This window comes from Echinops telfairi, unplaced genomic scaffold, assembly GCF_000313985.2.
Source record: "Echinops telfairi isolate 266 unplaced genomic scaffold, ASM31398v2 ScPeMD7_7412;HRSCAF=8450, whole genome shotgun sequence".
Taxonomy (NCBI): domain Eukaryota; kingdom Metazoa; phylum Chordata; class Mammalia; order Afrosoricida; family Tenrecidae; genus Echinops; species Echinops telfairi.
In genome coordinates, this window is record NW_022111312.1 from 17,754,540 (window position 1) to 17,761,512 (window position 6,973).

The 6,973-nt window shown below is 53.4% G+C and overlaps 1 protein-coding gene across 4 annotated transcripts in view; it reads right to left on the reverse strand.

The window, feature by feature from the left end:
• RIMBP2 (RIMS binding protein 2) overlaps window positions 1-4,244 on the reverse strand; it is a 96,398-nt gene extending 92,154 nt beyond the window's left edge. For all 4 annotated transcript variants that reach the window (XM_030887439.2, XM_045296821.1, XM_045296822.1 and 1 more), the window contains exon 1: window positions 4,087-4,244. The gene's annotated coding sequence lies outside the window, so the exon portion shown is untranslated. The remainder of the gene's footprint in view (window positions 1-4,086) is intronic.
• Window positions 4,245-6,973: the final 2,729 nt, after the last annotated feature.

Below are 6,973 nucleotides of genomic sequence, written 5' to 3' on the forward strand. Positions count from 1 at the left end.
TCAACTGGGGGTCGAGTGGAATAAACCCATCGGTAGGGAATGCTGAGACAAACAGCCTGTGGAAGAGCATGCCCGAGTCTCAGTGACGGGGACTTGACTGGTGTGGGCATGCCCTCAGGAGAAGCAGGATCAGTGAGACCCAGAGGCCCTCAGGAATGGGGGCCAGGCCACTTGGCCTCAAACATGCCATCGACAGGGGAATGTTTCCCGAGGGCCTGGCTCCTGCTTCTGATCTGGTTTCTATTCCAGCTACAAGTCACAGGTCCCACACATGCCTTGGCCTGCCTCTCCCTTTTCAGAAATAAATTATCCTGCACCGACTGTACCTCCCAACACCTTTGTACTGCAGTCCACATTGCAGGATGAAGTGTAGGTGTATCGGTTTTGGTAGCCCCCCTGGGTCATGCCAGCACTGGCCCCCACTGGGTGGTGTCACCACTTTAAGAAATGCTGGTCTACATGGTCCCACACTTACCCACTTCTCCTGCTACCCTCATGCCACCAGCTATTCCCTTCACCTAACAACAAGCCCATGATCTGTCCTTAGACCTACTCTGTGCCAACAGATACTGTGCCCAGCTTGCCTGCAGCAGGACCGCCTGGCCAGGCCCCAAGCCCAGTATACCAGCAGCAGCCTTCCACACATGCTGCAGGCCATGCAGATATCCCCACGGGCCAAGAAACACCCTGGGCTGCAGCCACAGACGTCCCAGGAGAGCCTCTGCTGGACTGTCTTCATGGCTGCCCTTTCCCACGTTTAAAAAAGGCCACATGCCGAGTGTACCTCCTCTGTTCCTGTGACACACAGCCACAGACTCACGGTGGCTCATACAGCCAACACCAGTGTCTTCTTCACACACAGACACACAGTCTCATACAGTCACACACCCAGTGCCACCTCCACACATGCACACACGGACACACACACACAGGTTGTCCCTGACCGCTTGGTCTACAGCAGCGGCACCCCCCAGTCCTCATTACAATTTGATGATCGCCATCTTTCTTGACAGTAGAACACAGGCCCCTACTTACTGAGGTGCATAGAATATGGAGTCTTACAAGTTTGTCAGCAGCCATCCAAGATACAACCCCCTACTAACCCTTTCCCATGGACAGCCAAGGGGAGTGAAGAAAATTTGAGAGTCTGAGTGCCCGGCGACTTGTCCAAAAACAGCTGAGTGGACCAGTGACCCACAGGACATGGAGACCAGAAAACTAGAGAGTGCCTGGCAACCATAGCCCAGCACTCTGGTGGGATGGCAACAGGGCAGGCAAATGGAAAACAATCCAACTTACCAGACACACTAGTCTGACTAAGCCGAGGACCCCCCGCACGATGGCCCTGAGACACCCTTCTGACCTGGAACCAAAGCCATCCAAGAGACCGCTTCCAGCCAAGCAACATACAGGCCCATAAAAGAGATCAATTACACAGGGGAGACGCAGGATGCCCTTGAAAGGAGGGCCCCCCAGAGCTGAGCGTACACCTCCCCTGTCCCAGGCAACACCTCCAGAGAGGAGCATGCTCCTTGATCAGTCATTTACATGCGGGGATACGCCTCCCCCCATTTCAGAAGACAGTGGAGGTTCGGGGTGAGAATCCTCACCCTACACACAGCAGACCCAGCTGGATTCCCACCCAACGCTTCCTGGAGGTCAGCAGAGGCTGGACTCCCACCCAGGCTGCCTGGCAGTCTGTAGAGGCTGGTGCTGCTGCGATGCTGCACACGTTTTCAAAGTGCTTCTAGATGCACTGGGAAGAAAAGTCTGGTGATCGGCTTCTGTGACCCCCGTGGATCATGACACTCTGACCCACAGTGGACAGTGGGCAGCGTCCTTTCTCACCACGAGCTGGGGTCCACACCGCAGTAACAAAACCCTGTAAAGCAGGTGTTGTCCTTTCATCCTGCAAATGAAGCAACAAGGCACAGAGTAATGGTTTCTTGGTAGGCACATAGACGGGGGAGGTGGGCACAGGATTTGAACTAGAGCTCCAGAGGCTGAGTGAGGGTGAAGGTGCTGAGTGGTAGACGGGGTGGGCAGGAGTACAGTCCCCTACACTGAAACCGCAGGCAGATGGCCTTGGCCCTGCCGTCACCCCCACCAACTGTCCCCCATCACATGTATTCTGGTGTGCCGGGGATGGCAGGCGTGTCCAATCTGCTGTTGTATCTGTCATCCCTGACAGCAGGCCAGCTCATCAGCAGGCCACGCCCCTGCCCCTGGCCCTGGCCCCGGGGCTGCAGGGTGGCGTCACTGGCTCCCCACCCTGCCCAGGCTCCGCTGCCTCCTCTCCCCATCAGCCTCCAGGGCTGAGTGCCACCTTCATACCTGGCAACCGACTGGAGGGTCACATACAATGCAGGCAGTGTGGGGCCAGGCAGCGCAGGAGTCGGCGGGAGCCATAGGAGGTGACTCACTCATGCCTTCATGGCTACTTGACTCAAGGGTTCTCCAAGAAAATGGGGGGTGGCTCAGAAAAGGGTGACCATGAGGGCAACTCTGTCCCCACAAGCAGACACCACGCCCTGTCACGACAAACACCCTCCCCCTCACTAAGAACCCCTTAGTTCTCTGTGCTGAGGAGCCGTGAGGGTGCTGTCAGGCAAGCATTGGAGTGTGCTCATCAAAAGGTCTGTAGTTCAAACCCACCAACCACTCTTTGGGGAGAAAAGGAGGCTGTCTGCTTCCACCAAGATTTGCAACCTCAGACACTCTACAGAAGGTCGCTGTGAGTTGAGCTCCACTAAATGGCAGTGGGTTTGGAGTTTTGTTGTTAATCTACCCTGTCCTAGGGCCACTGAGATGCCCTGGGGCTGCTGCTAACCACAAGGTCAGCAGTTCAACCCTCCAGGTATGGCTTTCTACTCCTGTGCAGAATTACAGTCTCAGAAACCCACAGGAGTAGTTCTGCCCTGTCCTATAGGATCATGATGAGTCAGAATGAACTGGATGGTGGGAGTTTGGGGTGGGGGAAGTTGTTTTGGGTTTTTTAAGCTTTGCTGAGTATGTAGGTCTCATCTTCTTCTGACTTACAGGCTCACTGTGAGCTGGGCTAAAATGCACTTGACCCAAGCCATGGTATTTTCAATCATATGCATGGGGAAGTTAGACACTGAATAAGGAAGACCCAAGAAGAAGCGATGCGTTTGAACTGTGGTGCTGGAGAAGACTATTGAAAGTACCATGGACTGCTACAAGGACAAACTGGCCTGTCTTGGAAGTACAGCCAAAATGCTCCTTAGAGGCAAGGATGGTGAGACTTTGTCTCATGTTCTCCTGACGTTGTCAGGAAAGACCAGTCCCTGGAGGAGGACATCATGTTTGGCCAAGTGGAGGGGGCAGTAAAAAAGAGGAAGAACTTTGACAAGGTGGGCTGCAGCCATGGGCTCAGACAGAGGGATGGTTGTGGGGGTGGGGCAGGCCGAGTAGTGTTCTGTCCTGTTGTGCTTGGGGTTCCTATGACTCAGAACTGACACTCCGGCACCTAACAACAACATGCCATAGGAATCACTCGATGACCGTGGGTTTGGCCAGGGGTGGGGGGTGGGGTGGTGGGAAGCATCATCCCTGCAGGAGCAGGCCTATCTGGCCATTAGGAGCCCAACATGTAATCCTCAGCACCACGAATGGTTATGTCAAAGCCAGGTGATGCTCACCACACGCAGGCTCAGGGGTCAGAGCAGGTGGCACAGGATGTCACAGAGGCTGTGTGACCTCAGTCCTGGCTGCCTTCCTGAACCCTGGTACCTCGAGACGCAGAGGGCTTCAATGGGACATCAGGAGCAGCCCCCCGCTGGGTCCAGCACAGTATCAGCGTTGACTGAATTCTGAGAGGTACAGCCCTATGGGACACGAGCCAACCCCAGCCGGACACCAGACGCAGGCCATTGGCCACAACCAGCTGTAGTCCCTCCCTCGCTTCCTCAGACATCTGAGGTGCTGGCAGCCCCTTGCTGACGCCCAGAGGAAACCAGTACCGTGGGAGTTTACAATATTTGAACTGGTACAGGCCACAAACCAGGAGTTCCCCCTGCCACCCCGAGAGCCACTTTGCCAGCACACAATGGCCCTAACACTCACTTCTATTATGTAGACAAGGAAATCGATGGTGGCTGTCTTCCCCCACAGGGGGCAGGTCTCAGCGGAACTTCTAGGCCAGGCAGACTAGGAAGAAAGGTCGGTTGATCTCCTTCATCAGTGAAGATGTGCAGATGGCAGTGGAGCATGGACTAACACAGGAATGGAAGGGGAGACTTGGACGTTTGGAAGGTACTCCAGATGCGACAGGACAAGGCAGCTTCCTTCTCCTGGAGGAGTCAAATGTACAAAACTAATGTCTACCAAGTAACAATACCTGTGTCACGTAATAACAACATCATGTAACACAATGTACCCACGTCTGATTCAATGTATACATCACAAGCATGTCATCACTCTGGGAGCGAGGTGGCTGAGCCCTTGGTGACGGCATGGAGCCTCTGGCTCAAACCCTGCCGGATGCTGTCCTCATCTCTGCACCTGGGAGCCCGTCGATGCCTTTCCTTTCAACACAGAGCCTGGTTGAGATGCATTTTTCTTTTAACCAAAGATTCCTACTTCACCAGAAACCTGAAACTGACCCTGCCCTTCCCCAGCCTCCTGCCTAGCTCAATGGATTCATTAAGGCTCTTTCCCATTACTGAACTACTTAATAGCTTTGTTTGTTCTCCACAGCTTTTTCAGAGAGGAAAACAACAGAACAGACCCATGCCTGGGAGGACGTACACTGCACGCTCCCCCTCACCCCCAGCAGCCTCGTGGGCACAGATGTCTCCCCTGCTCCCAGAGACTTTCTGAAGCCAGTCCACCCTCCAGGTGTCATTTCCTGCTTCCAACCAAAGGGGTGTGTGTGTGTCTGTCTGTCTGTCTGTCACACTCACACACACACACACACACACACACACACACACACACACACACACACACACACCCCCCTCTCTCTGTCACACTCACACACACACACACACACACACACACACACACACACACACACACACACCCCAGCAGCAGAAATAGCAAACAGGGTGGTTTCACACCTGGAGACTTAAGCCAGGAGAGCCACTGTGAGCAGTTAGTGCTTTGTCCAGCTGGAGTTGAACAGCTTAAAGGTCACCGGCTCAAGTCCAAGAGGAAATGACTCCCTGGTTTACAGGACCCACTCACTGGAAATGACAATGCAGACACAGGATCACAGGCCAGGACTGCAAGACAGTGCCAGGCTCACTCACAGGCAACACTGGGTATGCCAGGGCCATGTCTACCACTCTGTCCCATGCTGGGGGCAAAGGGGCAGTGTCACTATGGCTGGGGGTGCAGCTATCACCATTATCCTCCTCCCTGGGCCTGGGGGACTGCCCAGCACTGTGCGAAGGGGTGCCACGTTGTCTGTCTTCCAAAATAATGCATGCAGTGTAGATACTGTCAAAACATAAAATAACCCTTCAGATTCCTGACCCCTCAGATGTGAACATTGGCTTGAGTGGCTAAGGAGGAAAAATAAGACTGAAGTGGACATGGAGTCTTTACTGACATACAAGTTCATTTCAAACATACAAAACATATATATGTTTTTTATGTTAGAAAGTAAGATACGCATGAACAGAAAGAACCCAATGTCTACCACCCCCCGGCCCAGATACAGTCAAACCTATATACTACATTCTCTCAAAAGCCAACAAAGTGCGATTCAACTCATGCTGTAAGCATCAGATCACAGGAATTCGAAGGGGGGGGGGGCGGGGGGAAGGGGGGGCAATATTAACATGTAGCAAAAGTCTTTTTGAGTTATTTTCTGTACTAAAAAATTCCATCTACAACAAATACATAAAATCCACTGCTGTTTGGTCAATTCCAACTCAGTCACCCTGTAGGACAACAGAACTGTCCCGTCACGTTTCCAAGGGTGTAAATCTTCATGGGAACAGACAGCCTCAGCTTTCTCCTGAGGAGTGGCTGCTGGGTTCCAACTGCTGACCTCCTGGTCCACAGCTGAGTGCTTAAGCACAGGGTCACCAGGGTTTCCCATCAGAATCTACTGTTTCACTAGGCCAACGATCTACCGGGACAGAACCAATGCTGGGCGGCTGCTGAGGGAACACATCTGTACACCAGGACAGGGATGACGTGTGGGGGCACCATGCTGAGTGAACCCAGACCAGACCAGCACAAAGGGCAGTGCATGAGACCACCGCTATACCGCTATTCTCAGAAAGACATAGAAAACCAAGGCAGAGGCTCCCCTAAAGCTTGCCAAAGGGATGAGCAGGGGTGGGAGACAAACAGGTAGACACTGTTAACGAGGGTGAGGTAGGAGGGAGTCCACTAGAGGAGCAGATGGAGGTAAAGCACTGGGGGGGACTGATGAGCGGTGTCCACTGTTGTACAAATGTGAACCCTCACCTAATTTACAATGAAAATTTTAAGAGCAAGCTTTCGTACCAAAAGAAACCAACGCTGATGGTTGCCGGGACCAGAGGGGTGGGGGTGGTCAAAGGCTACCAAACCCACTACCACGGAGTCAATCCTAACTCCCAGCAACCCTACAGCACAGGGCAGGACTGTTTGCCAGACTGCAACTCTTTCCCGGGGCAGAAGGCCTCATCTTTTCCCCCACGGAGTAGCTAGTGGTTTTGAACTACTGACCTCGAGGTCAGCAACTCACTACACCCCCCAGGGCTCCCCGGGGCGAGAGGACACCCAGGTGTGATCTGGGTGAAGGGGACAATGCCCAGCAAGAGGGAGGTGAGATGGGAAGGAGGGGAAGGAGCAATGCCGGGGGCAGTGCGATGAGTTGTGGAATGTGAAACTGGCTATCTGCTCTGTAAACTTTCACCTAATTCACATTACGGGGAAGAAAGCCTCTCTTCTCCCTCTGGACTATAGCAGAATGATGGTGCAGATGGAAATGAGGATGGCAAGCCACTTTCCC